Here is a 12027-nt window from a genome sequence, read left to right as displayed (position 1 = left end):
AATATAAGCCTGGGGAGGGGTGAGAAAGTGAGAACTTGTATGTGTGTCTGCAGAGAATGTGAGCTTGTGGGGGGGGGGGGGGAGAGCATATGAGAGTGACAGCTTGAGTGTGTGAGAGGGAGTCTGTGAGAGAAAGCGTGTATGTGTGTGTGTGTGTGTGGAAGGGAAGAAGACAGTAATAGAAGAAAGACACTGAAAAGGAATTAGGAAATGAGCTATAAGGGAAAAAATGGGAAAAAGAGACTAGGACCAACTGATTAGAAAAATACAAAGATCAGACAACAAAGGTAAAAATATATATCTATATTTTGAGATGTTAGCAATTTAAATATAAGCAACACAACCGCTCTCTCAAAATTTATGGACAGGTAGGAGCCGTGTATAAAATCGTAATAATAAGAAGGCTAAAGTACCACAAATCACCGTGAATTATGTTTGTATCATTAAGTAAACCTCATACTTAGGCGTAGATGTGAATGCTATGCTGCATAATTTGGCATTATTTATCAGTAAAAAAACAACTAGTAGACCTGCGTGCCTACAGCCCACCCATGTTAACCTTGTGCCCACCCAAAAAATCAATTCTGGCTACGCCACTGACACACATGTATGTAGGCATACAACCAAATCTAAGCAGGACCTCAAGACCTGGCTTTTCAAGCAAGCTTTCACATGACCCACAGCTACCCAATCCCCCTTCAACCTTATCTACCCTTTCCCCTCAGCCTTTACCCCACATCCGCCCTCCCCACTTCCACCCTCAGCTTCTACCTCTCATCCCCCCTTCCCCCCCATTTAACCCCCCTTTGGCCCTTGTCCCTCCCTCCCTTCCCCCCTTCCTGCCCCCTCCTTTCTCTTCTCCTCCCCTCCCCAACTTTCACACCTTCCAATTGTAAATATTTTGCGAAAATCGCCTATAGCCTCTTTACTTACTTATGTCGTGCATCTTTGATCTTCTCCTTGTATACAGATGGATAACTAAAGTAATGAATGCCAGGATGATTATCCCAGGTTTTGGATCCACGGATGAAAACTCTCAGCAAGTTGCTTGGATTACTGGAGGCTGGGTGCTTCTTCATCGACCGCCAGGATCAGCTTCACTGGACCTCCTTTCAGTCTCGTGAGAGTCAATCTTTTCTTTTTGTTTTTGTTTCATAATCTAATTTCTCTAATTTTTGGACGTTGTTTTCTCGAGACCTCTGACTGGGGCCTTGCAAGTCTTCCCTGCACATGGCCATTTCCGCTGTTGCTGCTGGAGCCACTTGCTCAATGAAGAGTACATTGCCTGATTTCTTTTATAACTTCTTGCATTTTTGCAACTCGTCCGATAATTTTGTTTGGGACTTCTCCTTTAGCTGCAGAATTAATAATGTGTTGGGGATATTGGGATAAGTAAGGTGGGGTTAAGGGAAATTTAGAGGGTTTCCCCCTCTTTAAATTGCATCCAGCCCCATGGTGCTGATTTCAGTCCCACTATGGGGATTTGTGGTCCATAAAAATATGGGATTTATTTCAGTGGGGGTCTATTTGGGTGAAGTGGAAAAATATTGTTGGTCATGTACCGAGCCTCTTTGACTTTGGAGCATTTGAATTTTTGAGCTACCCTGGGGTTAGGGTTCATTGGTGTTTGAGAAGGAGCTATTATTTTGTTTGGGTGGGGTATCGGTTGTGGGGCTGAGTGGAGGGTGGGTGAAAAGCAGGCATACTGTAATACATTTGTTGGTACTGCATTGTCTCTGTGAGAGGGTGATAATTTTTTAAATAACCATTTATGTGGGTGAAGTTATTAATATCAAGGGTCCTTCACTGCTATGGTTGTGGTACAAAGGTACTGGAGAAAAATCCAGTGACATGGGAATTCACACTTCGGCTGATAATGAATACAAAGGGTGGTTATGATGTCCTGTGTTAAGTGCATGTCCCTCAATGTACAAGGGATATCCTCACCAATAAAAAGAAAGAGGATATTGCAATCTGCTCATCATAATAAAGTACACAATGGGGCAAATATTCAGCCACAGAGCGGCTAGTTAACTTAGGGCCTCATTTTCCAATATCGCACGGTATACCAAAAAGGGGTGTTACTATATGCTAATAAGCATGTGCTATTAACCCAATTTGGGCTACATTGCAGTTCACAATGTTGAGAGAGAGAGAGAGAGAGACTTGCTATAGTGCCTCTTCCCTAGACAGGTACTTGTATCCCTATGGGAGGCCCACCTAGTAACTCAAGGTGGGGATTAGGTATGAGTGTAGGGGGTTGGGGGCCACTTTCACATTCAACATGAGACGTACGAACAGAACAGTGGTCTCTTGTGAAAATTTGATGGCCTTCGGAGTGAGGAAACTCACTCCAAGATGAGATTTGGACAATGTTCTCTCCACCTAGCTTGTTGTTGCCCAGGTAGAGTGTCCATCCCCCCCCCCCCCCCACCCCAGTCACAATAATCTCTGGACGCTTGGAAATGAAAAGATCCCAGATTTGGAAAGCTAGAGATTTTTTAATCATTATTTAAATTTTGGGGTGTTACTTCATGAGTCTGCTGTTTTGAAATATTTTATTGGAGTGTGGGACATATTAGACCAAATTTATGCAAGTTTTTTAAGTGATTGGATATTCGATGTTTTGAGATTTATTCTTTTTATTAGTATGGTTTTAAAAATTATTAATGATGTTTTACATTTCTTGATTTTATTGCTTGGTGTTTTGTGAGGAATGATGATGTTTCCAATTTTCCATTGTTGTACTGCATACTAGTATAGTCAGGCTTATGGTTTCCAGTTCAGTTTTTATCAGCACGTTTCTAGTTATATATTATGGTATTTCTATTCTGTATTTGGTGAGGGTTTGTCTGTATTTTAAAGTTACAGTTCTTGTATAGCTTTAATTCTTGCTGTGAGAAAGATTGGTCGGGGGGTGACTGGTGTGTGTGAGAGAGAGAGACTGCTCTGGGGAGTGACTGGTATGTGAGGGAGATTTACTAGTTGAGGGTGTGTAACCGATGTGTGTGTGTGTGTGTATGTGTGAGAGAGAGAGAGAGAATGAGAGAGCTGTTGAGCAGGAACAGTTAGGAAAAGGGGACAGGGTAGCTGGGAAGGAAGGGGACAGGGAGGAAGAGGTTAAGAAGAGTTGAAGACAGGAGAGAGGGCGCACATGGAAGAAGATGTATGGGGTGTCAAGAATGCTGTGTAGGAATGTAAGTATGAGGGGATGATCGAAAAGAAATAATTGGGAGAAGTGAGGGATGATGGGGGCAGGGAGTGGGAGTGACAGGGTGCAAGAGACATAGTATATCAGTTTTGGGAATATGCATGTCTTCTTTCTTTGGGCTTTGCTTAGTGCTAGAGGAAATATATTTCTGTTTTGTACTGCATGCAGAGAGGCCTTTTTAGATATGCATTCCAGTATCTGTCTCCACAATTTTAATTTGTGGTCTTTTATTCTATATTTGGTGAAGGTTGGTTCTGGTTGTGTGATCGATGTGAAGTATGCAGAGATCCCTGGGGTCTCTACTAGATGTCCCTAGTCCCAGCCCTTGGGTAGATAGCTGCAGGGGGACATACCATTCTGATCCACACCTCCCTCAGAGGTTGCTGGGAACTGGAAGTCCCTTGGGGAGGGGGGGGGGCTAGTTTAGGTGAGAGTAGGGCAGATAATGTTTGCTTTCAGATGGGAAGGATGTGTATCATCTGTGCTTTCTGAGTTAGGCCCCCAGACTGACATAGGAAAAGAGAGGCATTTGCCTTATGAACTGGAAGGAAGAGGGATATGAAGAAGAGGTCCTATAGCCTGCTATATGGCCCCTCCCAGGGGCGGATTGGCCTATCGGGGGATCGGGCATCCCCCGGTGGGCCGATCGCTCCAGTCCCGTGGTCTGTCCTGCGCCGGCCTGGGCGGCGAATACCTGGGCCAGTCCGACATCGTGAGTCCGCCGCTGGCCCCTCCCCTGAAAATCCAGATTAGTCCTCAGGAGATTCAAAAGGTGTGGGATCCTGAAGGAGACTCGTGAGTTCTTGCTTGATGTGTTTTACTGTTCTGCTATTCTAGTATGTTTGGAAATCTGTACCTTGTCTATAGCCAGAATTCTTGCCTTCATTTGTGCTGTGTGCTGTTACTGGAAAGCGTCTACCATGAAAAGACCTGGATTGAGTCCTGGACTGGAAGTAAGCCTTATCCTTATTGTGAAGTGTCTCTTAAATTTTGCCTGCAGTGCATAAATCAGGAATGTTATATTGTTTCTAAATAATCCACTACTGCAACCTAATTCCTGTGTTAGTGTGCTAGGGGTCTTCAGCCTGACAGAAGAGTCATGAGTGACTACCTGAGCAATTCCTAATTACAAAGGTGGTCTATGTTTGTCTGCTATATGAGTTAAATTGCACTTACATGTAACCCTTTGCTGGAGTTTTGTTGGTTCCCCTCAGGCCATATAAGAATTTATAAGTCAGGGCTGCTCTTGTCATCCTTCCACTCCTTCCTGAACTTCCCAGGGAGTGAGCTCTTCTGTGGGGGGGGGGGAGAGGAAACGCTCTGTGTCCCAGGAGATGGAGAGTCCCTCCTGATGTGTGTATATTTTTTGTTGTGGTTTTCTCCTCAAGGACAGACAGACTGGGTGTTCAAATCAAATCTACTGATCATTTCCAAAAGGTCAATCACTGTCCCACAGATATTCAACAAATGAAACTGTACAGTTGAACTATTTACATGGGGTCTCTGCTGGGTTGCTAGTGTCTATCTCTCCAGGTCCTGGGAGGGAGCTTACCCCTGCCTACTCGTCTGTACAACAGCCCAGTAGAGGCAGAATCCTAGTGGGGGGCCCCACACCATGAAAAGATCCTACCTGAGTCCAAAGTTCAGTTTGATGCCCACAGCCTGTGTCCTGATCCCTTTGGGGTGGAGATCCGATTGGGAGACTCCCAAGGCTTGATGGTATAACCAAGAAGGTCCTCTCAGGGAGAGAGGACAAATGTTCCAGTTCAGCTCACAGCTCTCTATCTCCTTTACCAGGTTGGGTAGAGGGGTGGGACAAAAACTTCCACATGAACAAAAAGGGGAAAAAAAATCCAAAAGTCTGCATCCAAAATTAGAGGTGTGATCGATCGTCTTAACGATCGATTTCGGCTGGGAGGGGGAGGGAATCGGATCGTCGCAGTTTGGGTTTTTTAAATATCGTGTAAATCATGTAAATCGAAAACCGGTACACTAAAACATCCCTAAAACCCACCCCGACCCTTTAAAATAAATCCTCCACCCTCCCGAACCCCCCAAAATGCCTTAAATTACCTGGGGTCCAGTGGGGGTGAGGAGAAGGGGAGGGCGGGAAAACCAGCACACTAAAACAAACCTAAAACCCACCCCGACCCTTTACAATAAATCCCCCACCCTCCCGAACCCCCCCCAAATGCCTTAAATTACCCGGGGTCCAGAGGAAGGGTCCCGGTGTGATCTTTTACTCTCGGACCTCCGGGTGCGTTGTAGAAATGGCGCCGGCGCTACCTTTGCCTTGTCATATGACAGGTCAAAGGTAGCGCCGGCACCATTTTGTTTTTTGTCCCCCGACGTCAGGAGAGTAGGAGATTGCTCCCGGACCCCTGCTGGACCCCCAGGGACTTTTGGCCAGCTTGGGGGGGCCTCCTGACCCCCACAAGACTTGCTAAAAGTCCAGCGGGGGTCCGGGAGGCCCCCCGCTGGACCTTTAGCGGGGGGCCTCCCGGATGGTAAGGGACCGAGTCCAGATGGTAAGGGACCGAGGGCCATCTAGTCCAGATGGTAAGGGACCGAGGGCCATCTAGTGACCAACCAAATGGTTGGTCACTAGATGGCTCTTAAATCTGTATGTGACCAACCAAATGGTTGGTCACATACAGATTTAAGATTTACTGATGAAAATATATAAATATGTTGCTTTTATGGGAGGGTGTTGTTTTGTTTGTGTTCTTTTACAGTATCTATCTCAAGCTTTCAATCAACCAGCCATGAAGAGGCCAATATTTAAAAACAATTTAGATGGATAACTGAAAAGGTATCCATCTAAATGGCTTAGCCACGATATTAAATGGCTTATCCAGCCACATTCTAGCTGGATAACGAGTTATCTGACTAGAATTTAGATAGATAAGTTTCTTATCTATCTGGGACAGGAGGAAGGCATTCTGAGAAGGAGCAGAGGTAGCCGGTTAACCTACCTGACTAACTTTGCTTGTGCTGTAGGGCTGGTCTAAAGTTAGCCAGATATACCTATCTGGCTATATTCAGCGGCACTGCCATATCACTGAATATCCTGGTTAAGTTAGCCGGATAGGTGTATCCGGCTAACTTAACTAACCGTTCCACAACTGAATATCAGCCTCCTAGAAACCAAGAAGAATGACCAAGAAATGCTACTATTTTATCATGGATTTGGGGCATTAATTTGATTCCATATGAGGGTGGGAATGTTTGACTATTCTTGAGGCTATTTTGATTATGCTTGATTATTTCTAAAAATTCTGGAGGTATACAGATGAGTTGTGGGATATTGTACTGTGAATTAGATTTTTCCGTATATATGAAGATTTCACAGATTTGTGTTAAAATATTATGTCAGATGTTCATTAATAAACAAAAAAATCATACATCAAAATTGTAAAATATTTAAAAATTATAAAATCATTGGTGTTCAGTATATTTATTTGTGAAATTTGGTAACTATTTAGTTACCACCCCCCATTCTCCTTTTGGGTATCTGACTTGAAAGAGTGGCCTAGCTTCCTCATCCAGGAAGCTCCAGTGCCTTGGCTAGGATTGGGGTTATTTTGTTTTTCTTTAACAGTATCCCCCTCCTGGGGAGGTACTATTGGACTACGTGAATTTGTTATTTTTTTTTCATGGATTCCTTTCCTATGATTGCAGGAGTACTCTTGTTACTTTCTCTCCTTGGAGAAGTAAAGGTGTGTGTGGTGAAAGTCTGTAAAAGAGTGCATAATGGACTCTCCTTAAAAGTCCAGGATCAGGCATTTAGCTTGGTCCACCTTAAAACAGCCCTCAGGGAAGTCCGAGGGGAGAGGGGTTAAGAAGACAGGTCCCAGAGAGTATATACCCCTGCACTGACATCAGCCCGCTAGTATTCCCCGTTTCCAGCAGATGGTGGACGTGCATCTCCCTACTGGGAATTGCCAAAAAAAAAAAATGAAAAAGGAGTAAAGAAAAAGGAAATTCATTTGCCCCACTCTCCTATGGTGATACCTTACGGTCCCTTTCTCAGTCGAGTTTTCCTGAGGTGATATCTGAAGATCCCTCCCTCAGTATAGTGCCTCGGTCCAGTAGCTGGCTTTCCAGCGTGGACTTAGCTATAGAGAGAGAAACAGCCGAGAGGCTGGTGGGTGCAGGAAGCCGAGTGTGGCTGTGAAGGCCTTTGCCCTCTCTCTCTCTCTCCCCGTAGCCGGAGACTGTCTCTATACTCGGCCGGGACGGGCTGACCTCAGATAAAGAGTAATTTAAAAAAAAAAAAAAAGTGAGGGATTCCCTTCCCCTTCTGGTCTCTGAGCCTTGGCGTGCCGATCTGACATCCATTCCCACCTCTGAGGGAGCTTGGGGAGGCGTGGCAGCTTGGCAGGTTGAACAGACCTTTGGCTAGGCCCTGCTCTCAGGCTTTGCTCAGACTCCGTGTGGTGTTCGCACGCTTTTCTAAGTGCAAGTCTGCCACAGAACAATGTCTGATGTCAGGTCACGCTTGCGTGCCCAGGTGGGCACCTACTTGGACTGTGTATTGGATGCCTAAACTTTTGGGCGTCTGTAGTGCATGCTTATTGGACAGAGTTTGTTTTTGGGCGCCCTGTCCAGGCTCGCTTGTGCCTGGTCAGGGATGCACAGTTGGGTGCACAATTGTCAGACACGTTTGGGAGCATGATGCTAGTGGGTGTTTATCCATGACACCAGTAGCAAAAAAGCCTAACCACCTTACCCTTTGTGCTGCTTGCCATATTCGGGCATCTCAACCTGGTGTCCCCTCTAATTTGTGTCAGCGCTGCTTGGAGGCTCAGGGAGAGTTATCTCCCACTGATTTTGCTGAATGCAGCCCTTCCCAGCATGATGTGGGAATGGGACTGGAGGGGGATCTGCCAGAGGTTTCGCCTGGTTTTGGGGTTCCCCTACTGGTTTGTCAGCAGGAGAAGGGCACAGGACCGATGCCCCCTGATTTTAGTATGGATCCTTATACCCTTTCTTGGGTGGAATATTTTTCAAGGGCTCGGTCCTTTCTTCAGGCACAGTCGGCAGATCTGGCCAAACCCAAGAGTTCAGGATTGCAGCCTGCAGATCCCTGCATACCTGGTGCTGCAGGTAAGCATTGGAATACATCTAGACCTGCTGCATGTTATGTTGATAGGGACCCAGATGGTATGGATAATGGAGGCAATCCTTACTCCCTGGAGGATGGAGAAATTCCTCTGGGGTTGGAATCGTATAGAACAATGTTGCCAGCTCTGATCTCCCAGACACTGAAGATGCTGAGGGGGGCAGGTGCTGATTTCATGTCTGAGCCAAAGAAGAATACCATTTTAGTTTTTTTGCGTAAAGCATTATGGATGCTATTCAAGAACTGATTAATTTTGAAGGGGCTGCCCCGGTAGCTAATTTTAAAGGGGGGACAAGCCTTGGAAGCGCTGTATCCCTGGATCCGGCGGCGAGAGAGCAGTTGTGCTTTCTGAAAGTGGATGCGCTGGTGTGTGCCGTCACCAAACAGATGACTATGTCTGTAGAAGGGGGAGCAGCATTGAAGAATGTACAGGATAGGAGAATTGAGGATTATCCTTAAGCAGGCCTTGAGGCTGCGCCTCTTGCTGCTCCCTGGTGGCTTGCTCTTGCTTGCTTCTCTCTCAAGATGTCGATGAGTCCATTTTGAATTCCAGGGCAGTGATGGAACCGGCAGCTACCCTTTTGGCAGTTGCGGGCTACGACCTGATCCGCACTTCTACCAGAGGGCTTTTTAAAGGATCACTCTTGTTCGGGAGGGAATTTTAAAAATCACCAACAAGTGGGGTGAATCCCAGGTTCCTCGGATACCAGAGGATTAAAAGCAGGCGCCAAGCTCGTTTGTCATGAAAGGTCGCGCAAGGGGTTTGAAACATTTTCAGCCTTACAGAGGAGCAGCTTCTCAGAGGGCTCGATCTTGGGTATGTCTCAGTCTTTCATCCCAGGCAGCCCATACAGGGTGCAGTCTCGAGCGGCAGTGCCCCCAACCCCCTCAATCAGGGTGTGCCAACCCACCCCCCAGGAACAGGAAATAGAGGGTCATCTGTCTCTCTTTTTTTTTTCTTCAGTGGTGGGTTGAGATCACGTCAGACCAGTGGGTTCTGGAGGTGATAAGAGATGGCTATGCTCTGGAATTTCTCACCATTTCTCGGGACGTTTTTGTGGGGTCTCCTTGCAGCACTCCGCAGAAGAGACAGGCAGTGAAGTGTATGTTGTCAAGACTGCTTGGCCTGCGAGTCATGATCCCTGTGCTCATGTCACAAGAAAATACGGGCCGATATTCCATTTATTTCATTGTACCTGAGAAGGAGGGGGGTTTTTGCCCCATTCTGGATCTCAAGGGAGTCAACCGGCTTTTGCGAGTGACTCGATCCCTCATGGAAACCTTACACTCAATGATAATGGCAGTACAGTCGGGGAAGTCTCTTACATTTCTGGATTGTCAGAGGCATATCTGAATATTTCCATCCAGCTGGAACATCAACAGTTTTCTGCGTTTCGTTATTTTGGGGCAACATTATCAGTTTCAAGCTATAACCTTCAGTTTGGCCACCACGCCAGGAACCTTCTCCAAGATCATGGTGGTGGTAGCGGTAGTGATGAGAAAGAATGGCATTCTGGTCCACCCATTCTTAGACAACTGGCTAATTCGAGCCAAGAACATGATAGAGAGTCTTCAGGCCTTGCACAAGGTGATCTCCTTGCTACAGGAGTTAGGTTAGGTGGTGAATTTGGCCAAGAGCAATCTGCAGACATGCCAAACACTGGAGTATCTCTGTGTTCATTTTTGACACAAAGCAAGGCAGGATGCTCCTGTCAGAAATCCACATTCAGAAACTGATGGCGCAGGTGCAACTTAAGAACATAAGAACATAAGTACATGCCATACTGGGTCAGACCAAGGGTCCATCAAGCCTAGCATCCTGTTTCCAACAGTGGCCAATCCAGGCCATAAGAACCTGGCAAGTACCCAAAAACTAAGGGCTAGATTTTAAAAGCCCTGTGCGCGTAAATTTGTCAGGATTTACGCGCGCAGAGCACTCGCGCACCGGCACGCCTATTTTGCATAGGCCGCTGGCACGCGCAAAGCCCTGGGACGCACGTAAGTCCCGGGGCTTCATAGAAGGGGCGGGAGGGAGCGTGTCCAGGGTCAGTGGGCGGAGTTCCTGATGGCTCGCTATGCTGAGAGTTTTGTGACCTTGACCGGTTTCCCAACAGCAGGGCAAGTATACCCTATCTGGGCAGGCTGGATTTTCCAGTTACTTTGACCCTGCAACCAATTAACAGTGGGCAGATATTACTGGACTAGACAAGTTTTGGTGCCCAGTTTTGAAGTAAGAAGGGTTTTTTTTTATTTCTTACCTCCTACTTATGATTTTGAGAGAGGAGAGGAGAAGGCATATTGGACATTGATTTAAATCAGAGGAGGAGCACTACGGACAAAGAAACTACAGCCCTTAGAGTTGTGATTATTCTTTTTATGATAATGATCTTTTTTTCATTTTGGCATGGATTGTGTTTTTTTAAGGGGAAGTAAATCTATTTTTGTTGAAGACTATCACTGGACTGCTGGCTGTGTTTCTCCAAGTGATTCAACTCATTGAGACCTCTTTCCTATGTGAGTACCCTCTGGACTGAGATTGGAAGGCTGTTTGAGAGTGAATGCCAATATCCTGAATTCCCACCACAGCACCTAGAGCCCTGGAAGTCAGACCTCCTTTCCGCTGGTGGAACTCTGGTACCCATTCTGACGTACAGGAGAAAGATAATAGGTCTGGGGTGGTAAACATAGGCCCTGGGACTTGAGTGGCCCCTTTTCAGTCTCTAAAATTAAGACAGGGTTACAATAATATATATGCATCTGTATTCTTGTGCCCATCTTTCTATACTCACTACTTATTTCACCCACTTGACATTTTATTATCTGTTATATGATGTTCTGTTTCATATAATCTACCTCTTGTCTTTTTTTTAATTATTATTTTTATTGAATTTCAATCAATTTTACATTAAGAAGAAAAGGAAATATTATTTCCAACTCAAAAAGCCCATCTATTGGGCACTCGGTAACAATCATCTGTATATTATAACTAAAGTGAGGGGGAGCAAGATAATTAAAGCAGACTATGCAGTAATAATTGCTAACAAATACTACATAGCATCATGCACCTATATTTTTATTAACTAACTCCTTCTCGGGGTTCCTTAGGAGTGTGAATCCAAATACTGTTTTAACTGCTCAACTTCAGAAAAAACATATCTATTATTTTGGAAAATAAGTAAACATCTGCATGGAAATCTCAGATAGAATTTAGCTCCTCTTGCAATAACTTTGTTTTTCATACGTAGAAAACGTTTTCTCTTTTCTTGCATCATTTTTGTTATGTCTGGAAATATTCTAATTTGTTTCCCATAGAATTGAAGTTGTTGTTTCCGAAAATACAATTGTAGTATCATATCTCTATCCGAGACCAGAGTGAAAGTCACTAATAAAGTCACTCTTGTTTCTATATTAGTTTCAAAGGATTTTTCTATTATATCTGATAGATTATCGCTTGCTCCTGATCTTGATCTTTGAAATCTGCTTTCGATGGTGCATATAAAATTTTAGATACCATTGGAATCATTGCTTCAGAAAATCCCAATATATTTAGGAAATAAATTTTTAACAAATCTTTAGAAGAAATCCATTTTGTCCTTGGAAAATTAAGGAACCTTAAATTAGGTCTTCTTAATTCTTTTTCAAAATAGTCCATTTTCCTTATCATATTGGAGTCAGATTTTATTAGCTCACA

This window comes from Rhinatrema bivittatum, chromosome 3 (genome assembly GCF_901001135.1).
Source record: "Rhinatrema bivittatum chromosome 3, aRhiBiv1.1, whole genome shotgun sequence".
NCBI classification, from domain to species: Eukaryota; Metazoa; Chordata; class Amphibia; order Gymnophiona; family Rhinatrematidae; genus Rhinatrema; species Rhinatrema bivittatum.
The sequence above is the reverse complement of the archived record's forward strand: the minus strand, read 5'-3'. Positions refer to the sequence as shown.